At 35.7% G+C, this 15,757-nt stretch overlaps 1 protein-coding gene across 3 annotated transcripts in view; it reads right to left on the reverse strand.

The window, feature by feature from the left end:
* Positions 1-15,757, reverse strand: part of LOC126868540 (BAI1-associated protein 3) — a 123,719-nt gene that overhangs the window by 78,144 nt on the left and 29,818 nt on the right. The gene's annotated exons all lie outside the window — the stretch shown is intronic.

Genomic DNA, 15,757 nt, shown 5'->3' on the forward strand with positions numbered 1-15,757 from the left:
ATTGCATCAACTGAAACGTAGGTACGTCGATTAGAACTAATCTTCGATCCTACAAATTAAGATTAAAGTTACAATTCAAATGAAACATTATTACAAAGACTGCAGTGGATAAAAATCTATGGCGAGTGGGTGACTCGATGCGATAAAGTAAGAGATTAACTGTTCTACATACGCGTACGTTAAAACCGCAATATAACTTCCGCTTAATTCTGAAAGCAAGGAGATAGTTAACCATATGGTTTCTATATATTGTAAAGCAAGTTATTATCTCGTAGCTTAACAGCAATTTGTAGTTGTTCTCTTAGTTCACTGGTTCACTCTTTCTTACTTATTTACATAGTTCAAATTTCGAAAAGGAACTCTGTTTAAACAGATATCGATTATATCTGCTTACGTAAGACATCGTTTTTCTCGCGATCTTATATCGATGATCGTCAAATTTCGTTCAATTCGTTCGCCGTTTTCGTTCAATTCGTTCGATCGGCTCAAAACGTGCAATTTTGTTATTGACATCTACAGAGATTGCGAAACGAGTGTTCGCAGTCTGAAGAAGGCTTTTCGAAGCGATAAATCGCGTCTTTGTCTTACTTCGTACCACGTTGACGAATTGGCGACACTTCGAAATATCGGAAATATTATTAGAAAGTTGCTGGATAATAGGGACGGTGAATGTGCTTTTAGAGGTTTGGGCAAATGAAATGGCAACCCGTTACATTTCCGTTGCGGTTTCGTCGATATACGTGAACGCAATGACGGTGAATCTGGTAAACATCGATCGTTAGTTATGGCTATCGAACGATGACTCGATCGAATGGTGGTCGTAAACATTTTATGAGAGAAAATGAATCGTTCGATGAACATTGTATATCGAGAATTCGAATTATTGCTTAGAATTATTTCAAAGTTAGTTTTGATAATCGGCACAGAATTTGCCATTATTAATGACGTTCGAAAGCTAATGAATATCGAGGAAACGTCGGAATATAAAAACAATTAAAGAAGAAAGCTTAAACGAAAGTTTGAATTAATAATAATTTGAATTATTTCTTTGTAAATTTTCTTTGTAATTCTGTTTCGTCCCGTTTCGTTCTTACAATGAAAAATAAATGATAAATTTAAAGGGCGAAGGAGTTTGTAACTTTTTTTTAGAAAATACCGACTATCGTACCATTTTTCAAAGTTTTCGTGTCTATTTAATTTGTCAAACCTTGACACGAACGAACTGTGAGTTTCGAAACGTTACACGGTTACGCGAGAAACAGAATTTCATTAATTGGGTTGGTCAATAAATCGATTTTCTATGTCAGTATTGAGGCGAAATGAAAAATGACAAATTTTGACATGCAGCTAGATCATAATTTGTTCCGATAGAAATAAGACGAGAAGAAAAAGAACGCTCGTCTTAAACGCAGGAAATATTTTATTACGCAGCAATGGGGAACTATATGATTATAGAATATTTACTATACGTATACGCGTATACGTGGATCAATACATTCTTGCAATTATTGTGAAACTGCAGTTCTCCGTTACGGGGCTGATTAAATGAATTTCACTTCGAACGAATTGAAATTTATCGGAATTCAAACAACGAACATTTGAATGCCTGCTTTTTCTTTTGCGAGGACGCGTTATGCTTCTTGTGAAAAGTGGCGAAATATAGAGTCTATAGCACTGAAGAGTGCTACAGGTTCCACATTATGATCTTACGTTCATTCGTATAACGTCATTAAATTTCAATATTCTTATTACAAGTCTATTGATGATATCGCAGCAAAGCTTGGGATTAAGTGTCGAATATCGAATTGTAAGTATTAAAGAGGATATGTTAGAATATTATTTCAGATATAGATATTAACAATCTGGATAAATAGAAATAGAAATAGAAATAGAAAACTTAGAAAGCAATCTGGAAAAATATTACGAGTTTCTATGATCAAATGGAAAATAATACGCTTTTAAAATGTCACAAATACAATTACTCCCGTAACAAATACTAGACCAAAGGAACTTTAAGTAAAAATCTCTGTGATAAAAATCAAATTTCAAGCGTTTGCATCTTTCGGAAAAAGATAACGTTATTTATCAAAACGTAGCCAATAAATCTCTTTCTCTCCCTCTCTCTTTGCTAACATTGTCCCACCGATGCGACGTTAAAACCTACATAGAAAAAGGATATTGCAAGTTCAGTTACTTCACTGATTAATCGTTTAATTTAATTTTCTCGCAGCTCCTTATTTCTCAGCTTATTAAAAACAGAAATTGAATTAATTAACATTTTTTTAATTTTCAGATGAAACGTTCCCCAGCGTTTATATCAATCTATACATCTATCGAGTTAGTAGCTTACTTTTTGACTTAAAAAAAGACTGAAATGAAACTGATTAAAGTTTCATCGATGTTTAAAAAATCTTATCCGATCTATTTGTTATATAACATTCTATACATTCGTTAGAACGTTATTTATACAAGTTAACAACTTTTGATTATAACTTTTTCAAACGTATCTTCATTACTCTCGTTGGTGGTTTGGCGCACGTTACGCGCGAAATTCGCTGAACAATTTCGCAAATACATCGAGAGATGAAATCCACGAGCGTTCCACGAGTGCTTCTTGTGGCGTGTCGCAATCCTGTCGACGCTCCACGACCGCGATTAATTAACCCCTTAATCGATACTGCTTCGAGATCGTCTACGATGTCGCCGCACCCCATGGATATTAGTTTCTTGGGATTTTCCGAGGCTAACAAAGGAGCTTCCCTTGACAACAACTTGCGTTAAAATTAAGTCGTCATTGGAAACTCCTTGGATATCGTTGCACTCGAGTATCGATGAATAATTATAGCTTATCTCGAGCAATTTATTTTTTAAATGACTGGACAAAAGAAATGTATGCATCCGTTTTTGAACTTGGACATTTGTAAATTTAAAAGAGAACGTTGCGTGATACACGCGGCCCTGATCAAAACTTTTAGCAGCGGAAACATAATATTTATAACGTCTATAATATAAAATTTATAAAAAGTCTCTAAGATTCATTAATATAAAATGTTTAATTCCAGCAAGGAATAAAATTATGTTGAGAAAATCTTTGTAATCAAGTAAGTAAATGAGTCAATATTTTGCGAAAAGGCACGAAACTCCTGAAGATTGCAAAACTTTATGGAAATTTCAGTAATTTCAAATGTTGTAGAATTTCTAGCAGTCTTGACAAACACATTCAAAACCATGGAGGCCTTTGGACTTTAAGGATTCATGGAACTTTAATAACTCCAAAGATCAAAATTTCGAGAAGTTCAGGGACTATAAAGTACTTAAGGATCCCAAGAAGTTGTAGAATCTTGATGAACTCTAAAATTTATGAAATTTCTATGTCACATTAGGTTTCTTCGATCTAAATTCATCCTTGTCACGCGGAAGGGAACTAAGATTTTTAAGACCAAATCCTGTAGACCTTAAATCCTCGCATCGATATTATCAGGTTTAAGTATTAGGTGCAAAAACTGTGGTACGTACATCGCAAACGCTAATTTCTTTATAGATTTTCCAGTACCTAATTGTTATTATTCTTGGTAGTTCGGTGCTTCTGAAATTCCAATATTCAAGATACCACACACTCACTGCGAGACTAAGTTAAAACGCGTTTGCAATCTCGAGATCGAGACATCCAATTTGAACTGTTGTAATCTCGTGGTATTTTCACCGAATCACTGTAAGATTGTGACATCTCGGTTCTTTAATAACTGAAGTAATAAAACTGATTAAGCCAACTTTTGTCGATTAACTGCGCCGATCTAAATATACGATGTCGTGAACGACTATAATCTCGACGGAATTTTGTAAATTTTTCATAATATTGGAACAAAGGTTGACAAAATCGTTTATACGATTTCATATTATAAGACAGAACTGAAGATACAACAAACAAAAATTCTCTTCCTTTGACATCAGGAGGAAATTAAATTTGCTTCTAAACTTGTGTTTTTCGGCTGTGAAAAATTACCTGAACTGTTTGTCTCACGACGGATTCAAACAAACGGGTCTTGTACTGTATACACACGTCACGATATTCATCGATGTAACTCCTAAACGATAACGTTCAATTTATGTTTAAAAACTACTGCGTTTCGATACACGATATTTCGCTTTTTCTATACTTTTTTCGTAAAATATATATCTACGCAATAGTTATCGATTGTTACGAATCTATTGTACTACAACCCCTTCTGCCCCTTTTACAACGAAAAATGTTACTCGTTCGATGCGTGCATCAGTCGTCAGCAATTCGTGCCGGAGAAACGAACGTCCGGTCGATGCGGAACTGAGTTTAACGAGTTTCGCTACGATCTACAAAATATGGTAACAGAAGGAAAAAAGCATTCTACTTTGTCTTTCATTAGCCGGAAGAAAAAGGCGTGTTCCCACAGGGATCAGGGAAACTTTGAACGAATCCGTAGACAGTGAGCGAAACAAACGACGAAATGTAATTTGTTTATCATTGAGTAGGGTACAAACTTTAACGGAACCAACTTCATTAAAACTTTCTCCGATGATTCTCATATACAGTTAAGTCGCGTTAATAAGCACCAACGAGAGATTTAGATCTCTGGAATGGAAACCAGAGACATTATCGTGTTGCAACCCTGACAAGTTAACAATTTGTTACTTTATTGTGGTGCATATACGTATCAATAATTACTGGAGCATAAAACGGATCGATATTTCATAACGATTGTTAAAGATACATCTGGGATGTAAAGTTATCCGACAATGTATCGTTGTAGGTAGTTACACCCAAAGTTAGTTTTCTAGGTTATTCGTTATACCTTTCATACGCTTTAAAATAATCGATACACGTAATTGTGATTTTATAGGAAAAGAAAGACTCAAAGAGTAGAATGCGATACTTCGTAACAATTCGCGTTAAATTCTATTTACTTCGAAGAAAAGTAAGAAATCATTAAATTAAATTTATTAGAATCGAGCGGAGTTAATATCATATATCGGTGTAAAGATTGCGCAATTAGATTCGTTTCGTTCGAACGAAAGTACACGAAGAGATAAAGTTTGGTGCAGGAACACATCGCTGTCGGGTCTGTTTATTATCGATCCACATCTCTAATTCAAACATTTTTCAGGACTTTTTTACTAGCGATCAACATCATATTTTTCGAGTTTACGTCAATTTTTATACAATTCGTGTTACTCGAGCTGTCCGATTTTCGGATGAATTCGTTTTAGGTCTTCGAATGGTATTAAATAAAACTCGAGTGACGTTCTATGAAATTGTACATCGTTCGAACGACGTGTTCGCTATCGAACGCTTAAACGCTTAAATAAAATATTCATGCACACATACGTTTACAGTATCCATACACGCGTAATATGCACACATTTAAACCTGTTAATGCGTTTACTTTAAAAAGAATATCGGTCAAATAAATAGAAGATAGTGCAATAAAAAGTAGGAATATTTTGTCAATTCGATAAGTAGAACGCCGCGGTAAAAGAGTAATTTTATAATTAACGATAAAAATAACAATATTTCCAGTTGGTTTCCTAGTCGGTGACCATTTGCTTTGTCAATGCGATATGAATTCTAATTATTGATAAATTACATTTATATATACACGTCGGAGATGAAAGGAAAACCGGAGCCTTCCCTTTGCAATTTTGGGAAAGTCCTCTAATGCCTTAGCCTAGATTTTATCATAGCTGTAATTAAGCAATTGTTGTCATTCAATATGATTGTAATTGTCCGAGATTTGTGATAGCGAGATTGGGCTCGAGGTGACGACTGGCCGCCGAACATAGCCACGGTCACGGGATAGACGTTTTGCCTGACGGAGGTGTGGAGTGGTTGTATGGTTCTCCCTAGAAATGTGGTTGTGGCGGCATACGGCCTCAAGAACGGGCCTAGTCGCATGGGATTGTACCTCGGAGGTGTCGATATAATGGGACACACGTTGTATTAATAATCAAACTTCAGGCAGAAACTGCTTAGCAACGGCGATTGGAACATTCTCGATGCTTCCAACGAGCATATAACAAACAAATGCAATCGTACAGCGAGAAAAATTTCCACCAATTTATGATTCGTGCGATCGCCTTGGAGAGTGACACGTCGAGCAGTTTCAGCAATCGTATTTTGGCCCTAAAATTATTCTACGCATAGTAAAGAGTTATCCCGATGACCGTAGATTCGTTTGAACCAAGAATATTGTTAATAGCGTTCATTAAACTCATTATTCGTTAAACTTATTATTCGTTAAACTCAATATTCATTATACTTTGTAAAAGTCTTGTATATACGTGTAAATATAATCTCTGCTTCGTAAAACGATGGCTAATCCAAACGAAGAATTGTTACGCGCCCTAAATTCTAATGTTAACCCTACATACATATATGTATCTACATTAGTCAGGCGAAAAGGAAAAAAGAAGGAAGAAAAGGAGAAAAATATGGTAGGATTTCGGAACATCGTCGTGTCGAGCAAAGATAATAAGATTGCGAAGATAATTGCTTTCGAGAGAGTTTCACAGAGCCATCGATGAAAATGGCGTTTTCGCCGACACGGCGCCCATCCCTTCCGATCCCCATCGTTTCTTTCTTTTCGCGATATCCTAAAACAATAATTGCCCCGGGAGCTCGTTTCCTGCCAAGTGTATCCTGCCGTGAGTTTTACAAATTTATCACACAACAGGGAACGCTAAACAAGAAGAAGAGAAAAAGGGACAGGAAAAAGATCTCTGGGGTAGATTAAAAGCTCTTTCCTCCGATACAATTCCGTTTGTATATATCCAGTTTTTCTCCATCGTAATTCCGGTTAAAAACGTAACGTATTAGGTGACTGTTATTGGTTTTGATGTATTTTCAAAAAATTAAATGTTCAAAAAATACGGTGGAATTAAATGAATATTTGGAGTAATAAATTTAAAAAGTCGACTTGAGTACATGCAGATAATTATTCATTAAATTTGTAGCATCGCTGGACACTGTTTAATGTTTGTATATAATATTTGTTGGAAAATGAATACTCGATCGGCACTGTATAACGTTCGTTTGTAACGTATCTTTATTCTCTAAGCAACGAATCGTGTTCGGAACTGACTTATCCTACTAGCCTACTAATTACATTAAGCTGAAATGCATCAAACAGTGACGAAGAGATTGCGTGGTGGAGTTAATACCGATGTAATCCTATTTTGTCTAATTCCGCTACAAATCATTTGTCCAGATACTGTGTCGAAATTATCGGCCCCCGCTTAATAAATCGTGCGATGTAATGAACGAGTCGTTTGTTTTCTGGACAGGGACGTAATTGGCGTTTCAATACGATAGAAATTCATCAGCTCGAAGTCGATGACCTTGCATTAAGTAAGAACAATGAGGAAGCCAAAAAAGGAATTAGCCTGTCAACTATTCAATTTATACTTGCTTAATTCTGCTAATAATTTTCATTATTATCTAGATATTTATATTCTCGAAATTCTAATTCTATTAACACAATCTTTTAATCAAATATGCTAACGACGAAATATTTAAAAAAAATCGGCGAAGGTAACTAACGTTAATCTACCGTAACCGTCTTATGCTAAGTCCCTCTTCAAAGAGAATGCTACGAGAATGCTACTCAATCGCAATTAATAACTCGAAATCACATAATGGAAACGTTGTTTCTAAAGATTCTGGTTTCACATTGGAGTAGACGAGGATATCTTTCGGTGGAAAGATCGTAAGAAACTAACTCGGTGATTTCGTTGTATCTCTGACAAAAGCTTCGTTTTTCTATTATTAACAAATATTATTTTACTATTACGAGATAAATGTCTTCCTAAGCTTCCACCTGCAGATAAATAAATAAAAACGAGCACTCGCAGGTGTCACGAAGGTTATAGAAAATTGTTCTAGATATGCAACTGGAAGGTGAAAGAAGACTACGTAGAAGCAAGAGTAATATTAACGAAACAATTGAAAGCGTTGTTTCCGCAGTACGACAACCGGAAATTTCATGGACTGAAAAAGAAGCCGAATAACCAGTGACCGTAAAGCTTCTTTGCAGGGTCTTGAGCGAATCTCACTTTCTCGTCTTTGAGCAGACTCGATGCTTCGAACAATTTTAACTTTTTCCTTCTCGCATCCTCTCGCTTTTCCAGAGGCTCCATCGATCATTTGCTGCCCGACACGCTAAATAAATCGTATCGCAAATCGCGATATTCGCGAAGGTTTTTTATTTACTACTGTAGTTGTACACTTTGTGTCTACGGATTGGCCATTAAAGATTCACGATGTTAAGGCCGTGACGATACTCGAACGTTAATATTTAAACTTTGTACTGATTTTGGCAAGCAAGTATTTTAAAAGGACGTTTAAAATAAAACTAAAACGAGAAATCGTGCAATGTCGTCTAATAATAGATTAATAAATCACTCAATAAGAATCTTTTCATATTTTGTTTAGATTTGAGATATTTTTAATATTAGAGAAATACATTGGATCGAAAATGACTGAAAAAACGTAGCAGGTTGAGAGAGTTGCGATTTGTAACCTGATTTGTTCGATTTCAAAATAACATCGGTGTTTGTAAATGATCGAATGCTCAAAATTTGATCAGACGTTTGATTTCATTTTATTCGTAATTATTTTAACGTAACATGTCTATCGTCGTAGAATATTTAATTTTTTATTTTCCTAAGAAAGAAGAGTAACAAGATCCTTGAACTTTAGCTTCGTGTTACGAAATATTCTCTTTGTATTACGAATATCCTGATTTTCAGCGGGTGTATTTGAAAATTTAAGATATGTAGAATATGGAAACATCTATATGGAATATATTAAGCGGTTAAGTAAGCTTTCTACTACGAATTTTTATAGTAACGAAGGAATACGGTATAATAGAGATTACGTATAAAATTATTTTAAAAAGGAAATTGAATCGACCAGGATGTCACGATTTATCGAATGAATTTCAGAGCTTCAATTCGCAGAAAATTTCCTATGATTATATGTAACGTTAAATGCATAGTCATCGAAAATAACACATGACGTCATAAAATATACGCGACTCGTACACATCAATTAATTTCGATATCTATAATAGCGGCCGTACGGGCTTTACGTAATTTTCTACTAAAACCGATCCGAGCCGACAAGCGAAATGCATTAAATAACATTCATTAAGGCCAGTCTTCGCACGCCTGTCGAAAATGCGCAGCTACGAATAATTGATTTGCACCGTTTGACTCGTTTAGGAAAAAAAGGAAAACGTCGGCGATATTTGAACACGTTATTGAATCGATCTTATCGATATCGAATAAATCCAAGATATCTGCTACGAAAAGTGCCTATGTAGAGACATTGTAACGATTATATTACGATTCTTGTAATCGAAAAAATATCTTTGATGCGAAGCAAACGTTTCAGAATGTATTTATTTATTTAATTATTTACGCGATAGACCCTTCGAAACAAAAATATATAATGTAAGGGAAAAATATACGTACGTATATGTACAGAAAAGAAGAAAAAAGATAAAGAAAAGAAAGATAGACGCAGAAATTAAAAAACTGTGCATATTATAACAAGAACAAATTAAGATAGATCGCGTGTACGATCAGCAACGAATTAAACGTTTACGTCACTTCTGCGACGAACACACCGAGCGAAACCGATATTCGAATACATTTGAATGTATCGAATATCCAAGCGACAGCGGAGATGGCACCAACCAATTTTCCCTGTTTCGCGTTCGCTGCTTCCAATTAATCTCTTTTTCAAACGATTTCGAACCGGCAATCGCCACGAAAAACCTACAAATTCGTATATTTCAAATTTCAACGTGGAAATACGACGCATATTATTAACCGGCAGCACTAGGAACTGTTCCAAATTATCTCATCGAAACTCTGTTACACGTTCTCTGAATCATCGATTATTAGATCGTAAAAATTCCCACGCATAATTCGCAATTAATTTGTCAAGTCAGTTGCGGACTTAATTAACACGTGCTCGGTGGACGCGGTGAATTTTGCACAACTGGCACGTAGAGTAGAACGACTTTCGAATCGAAACAAACCGCCTTCCGTCACGATCACTCTCGAATCTTGGCAAATTAACATTTGCTTTCCAGACCTCCCTATGATAACTTTCCATCTTCGAAGCTTGCGACGTTACGTTAAGATTTCAAGATTAATGAGATCGGCCAAATATTAATATAGCTTTATGAAATTATTGCGTAAAACGAGGTATATTGAGTGTAAAATCTGTTGTATTTAGTGCTACGTTGAATATGTTAATGAAGCTAACATGCATAAATATACATGCATAAACATAACATAAACATGGCATAAATACACCATAGATCTAGCAAATATAATGCATAAATTCATAAATAAGGAATATAATATAAAATAGAAAAGTACATAGCTAAAAAGTAAAGAGTGGATAATATGTGAACGGTGGAAGTACAAATGAAAGGATGAGAAGAAAGAAAAGAAATCGTTCGAAAATTTGAAGATTCAAAAGGTTAAAGATCAGAGAAGTTGAACATTTGAATATCGCAAGATCTACGCGTACGATTTTACGAGTATTATACGTTATTAAAGTTGCTAAATCGAATAAGTATTCGTTGCTTCTACAAATGAATTCTAAGATTTGGAATAAACAATTATCAGTTTTATTCGAACGAGGAATTCCGTTAGAAATTGCGAAAATATTCAAAATTATTCAGATTGAACATTTATGGAAATAATATCGGATTCCAGCCACGGTATATCGGATCTGAACCAATAAAAAAACGGAGGATCGAGATTCTGATTTATAATATAATCTTTTCGTACGTAAAGTAAGAAAAATATCTCGATTTTTCTAAAAAAAAAAAAAAAAAAATACTGCCCAGAAATTCTTTGACTGTATACAGAATATTAGCAGCGTTACTAAATTACCAAATTATTCTAGCAGGAAATGAAAATCGCGTCGTCGAATTAATTATACGTTTATACTACTGCCAATTTTGTGGGGCTAATTAGAAGCTATCTCACTGTTGATGCGAATAATTAATCAGTGACAGCGTACCAGTTATGACAGTTGTTTAGTGCTAATCATTATTTAGGTCAAACTATGACTCTGTTTGTACGTAGAATATGATGATCAAATTCGCTAAAGCGAGACCTCGTTTCTTGCTTTAGCTTCTTTCGTTGTTCTCGTTACTGGAGTAAAACCGGTACTTTAACGAGTATTTGTATCAACTGACTCTTTATCGCTTCGATAATTATTCGTTCAAAGACGAAAATAATATTGCCCCTAATACTAAATGTATTAGAATACTAAATGAGGCCATTTTTCAACGCAGTAACGAGCAACGCTAACGGCAAAATTTCTTCGTAATAAATCACCCACCGTTTCTTAAGTCAACTTCTTCAAACTTAAAATAGCTCTGTCTACTTTCCATATACATCTATCGCTGCATCGAAATCGCCATACAATTACCAGATATAAATCATTTACGACGTAATTTGTAATATTTATCAAGCGAAACTACCCACCAATTATCGACGTGGTCTGATATTCTTTTTGCCATATCTAAAATCGAAATTACACGTTCAGCGTTATTCCAACTTTACTGCAGTAAATTTATCTTCCGTTCAAATGCCAGTCGTTCGATGCATTAAACATTCTACAATTTCGTGTAAAATACACCGCTAACGGTCGTGTAATATTTACCGTGAAATAAAAATTCAGGATAGGCTACACACCACGATAATTGTGCTCACTCGGTGAAAATTCAACTTTCGCAGTAATTGTCCCAGTAATTTCGCTGGTGGAATCGATATTTTTTGCCCAGCAAACTTTTAACTACGGACGCCGCTTAAACCGGTCGTTGTTCCCGCACTTTATAACCTGCTCTCTCTTCCACCTCCCCTCTCCGGCATCCTCCCCTCGTCCATGGCACAAGGAAGTCAATTCCATTAGAAATTCGCATCTCCGACAGAAGTACTACCTATTTTATCCGTATCTTTACGAGATGCCGAAAAATCTTTACGCGCCGCTACACAGCGCCAAACATTCTGGCACATTTGCGTTTTGAATCGTGTCCAAGATCGTGATCGAGCTAAGAAGGGACAACGCGTAGCCGAAAATAATGACCTCCTTCAGTGTCAGCATTTTTTACAGCGGAAGAAGAGTGGCCGCATAATGAAACAATGGAGAAATTTGCAAGATCGACGAGGGTTGAGCAACAGTTGTATATAGAGGTTTACGAGGGTGGTTTAAAACGTGCTGATAAATTTGTAGCAGTTTTCCGAGTTATCCGAGCACCGTAGGTGTGGAAGAAATGAAATTTACTGTTAAATAGTTTGGGTTATGCTGATCTTGCGTTAACGCGATATTTGATTTGTAATCATTTTTGGGAAATTTAAATTATCGAGTTCTTTGTATCGTTGCGGCTCCGATAGGGAATCCTACGGATTTACTTAGTACCGTTTTTCTTTCAAGTAGATCCTGTAACATCGTGAAATTTATAAAGTCCGAGCCGTCGAACTTTTGTTTTGCGTTATTTTCTTTCCTCTGTAGCGTGTAGCAAGCTTCTATGAAACAATTATTATTCCAACAACTCGATAAAACAATTCGTAAGCTGCTTAATTTACGTTTTCCAACGATATCACCGTTTATTCAAATTTTACGCTGCTTATTATTTCGTTGCTTCATCCTTAATAAATGAATAAGATTAAGCAACAGCGAGAAAACTGCGCGAAATATATCCTAACTACGATAAACAATTTTTTAATTCCATTGCATTGTACTCTACCGTATAACGATACTTCGCCACGTATTTTTTCAAGGATTAACAAAAATCGTGAGACTGTTTAGATTGCTTCAAACAATTTAGCGAAAGAGAATTTCAAAATTCTCGGGTAACGCTTCCAAGCAACTCGCGATCTATATCGTTAAATCCCTAAACGATCGAATTTTCCGCTGTCTGGTTAACGTTTATGATAAACGCCAAAATGCAATTGGTTATAATTCCTGTCGAATATTCGTTTCTCTCCTTTGACATAGGCGACGTGTGAAATATTACCGCAGAAAAATTGCTGAAAAGTCCTAATATGAAGGTAATATGAAGGTGTGGCGGGGCGACGCATCATTAATGATTGGCTTTATTCATCCAGGAAATTACATTCTGCAGGAACATTTTGTTGCACCTCGACGGGACACGTGTCAATGTGATACACGTACCGAACCGGACCGCTGAAACCGAGTTATTTCGCTCGATTGCTCGTACCGTTACGCACTGCATTGCAGGCCCGTGTTTCACCCACGCGTCGCCATTTTTATCAACTTTTTCTCTTCGCTAAATATTCTCTGCTTTATAGCCTGATTCATATTTTCCATCGACAAAAAATGCCTGCGGGCTTCGCGTGCTACGCGAATCCTTTTTCGCGTATGCTCGTGCACGTGATACGTTTCTTAACCTTTTCAGCTCGGTGTTGCGCCATACGCAATAATCGTACCTTAAAAATTATCGATTATAGTGGTATTCACACACGATTGTATTTATTATTACGTACGAATCAATTACGGCCAAGTATATTAAATTTTGTACTTAATTTAATAAAAACTTGATACTAAGAAAATGAGAAATGCTTTATCGAGAAATAAGGACATTTGTAAATATCTTTTATAATCGCTCTAACTAACCGATAAATACATCTATTCTCGAAAAAATTGGCTTCTTTTAATAAGTTGTTTCCCTCGGAAAAAGATGTCCCTGTTACTAAAGATTAATTTATCTATTAACTTGTCTATCGATAAAAATATATTTCCCCAAAGCCTAAAAAAGATTCGACTGTAAAAGAATTAACGTTATAACGTTATTCGATCTAGGTAAGTACTGAGGATAAAACGTACAGAAATAGATGTGGGCGTGTTGCGTTTTCATTGGATCGTTTGTTTGCAATGTGGAAACAACGGGGTATAAAGGGTAAAGGGGATTGGAGACAGAGGCGAGTTGATAAATGATTTTGGTAGAAACGTACGTGAAACTGGAAGCTAACCAAACGTTGTTAATTGGTCCGAACTTGTCTCGATTCTATATATACCGTTTGTGTGTGCTGTTTGTCATATCGTACCTGTGACATCTGGCGTTGAATTTTTATCGATATGGAACACCAATTTTTTGATCGCTTCGAATGGTTTTTCGGTTGACACGTATTGCACTTATCGAGATGTGTATTTGAAGCAATATAATACGTGGCTAGAATTAAAATTATCCTGCCCTCTACTAGTGACTAACACGATTCCATTATATATTGACAAATATTGTACATTGATAACAGGTGTTCTCTCGTCGACGATAACGCAAGACTAATCCTATAAAGGTGATAAATTTAGTCGTATCTTGGACGAAAAGGAAGGAAGTAATAAAAACATATAATACTAAAAGTCTTCTTAAAATAACTTCGCTTTATATCTCCTTATTTTTGGATCTCGTTATAAAAAAAAGTTCCCAATCCATGTCCTACAATAATAAAGAAAATAATTATGTAATTCATTGGCATTAGTGTTAACAAGCCCGTCGGAACGACGTGTTTCAGATTTTCTTTCTCTACAATTTCTGAAAACAGGTATTTCTGGTATTTCTGCCAAAATGAATATTAGTTTTCAATCGGATAGAGGCCTAATTATATAATACATAGATCCAACTATTTTAATTGATATCCTCTGAATTATATAACATATATACATATAACGATATCATTTATATAACAAATAGAATGTTTAGGTATCGATAGCTCCTGTGTTAAAAGAAAGCATTTCCATATATTTTTCAGTTAAAAATCATATCGTTCTATTTTCCTTTCTAAAACGTGTAACGTCTCTTCGATTCCGATTTTCCATATCGCGTGATTCCAACAAAGATGCGATCGTAAGAGTTCGGCAAAGCGGTTAAATATTCGCGGAGGGTCTTTTCGGCAAACGTTCCGGACGTAGAACGCTTTTGATTCGTGCGCCGTGCCGGCCGACTTCGACAAGGTAACACGGCGCAATAATAAGTTAGCCACGGTCGAAGTATCATTAACGAGCATTGGGCCGCTACGCCGGAAAATTACATTCCCAGCGAGCACTTTGCCGCTTCGAGCGAGCCAGCGGCACACCTATCGATGACACGGCCCAGAAATTGTTTCGTTCGTGACACAGAAGCTAACGAAACGCTGCTACAATAGCTTTCTGTGCTCGCGTCAGACACGATTGCACGCTTCTACGAGCGTGAGTCGCTTTCAGCGCAATTGTGCGCGAAATATTTGAAGATAGTACTTTGTCTTGTTCTATACGCGTAGCTACGTTTGGAGCAAACCGTATTTTCAAACCTTGGTGATTTATATTTTAACATTTTTGCTATTTACCTGGAAAAAGTTAACGATAGAATTACGAATTTCAATTAGTTCGACGTTGAATGTAAAGTCATTTTCGTTCGACGCGTGAGTGAGTCGGTTCCCGTGCAATTGTCCGTGAAATATTTGACAAACTTTTTCATTTCGCTCAATAGTATATAACTATGGTTACGGTAATTGGTGTTTTAATTATTTTAATTATTTTAATATTCGTTTCGTGTTCGCTTCGCTGCCATCAAAATTCATATTACAACAGTTTTATAAAACTCGGTATAGAAAAATGAAAGTTCTATCCTGTTCCTAAATTAAAAAATTCATTTTCTTTTAATTATGAACTTCGTGTTGTACGAAATTGCAACGATTCGAA

This window comes from Bombus huntii, chromosome 1, assembly GCF_024542735.1.
Source record: "Bombus huntii isolate Logan2020A chromosome 1, iyBomHunt1.1, whole genome shotgun sequence".
In the NCBI taxonomy this organism is placed as follows: domain Eukaryota; kingdom Metazoa; phylum Arthropoda; class Insecta; order Hymenoptera; family Apidae; genus Bombus; species Bombus huntii.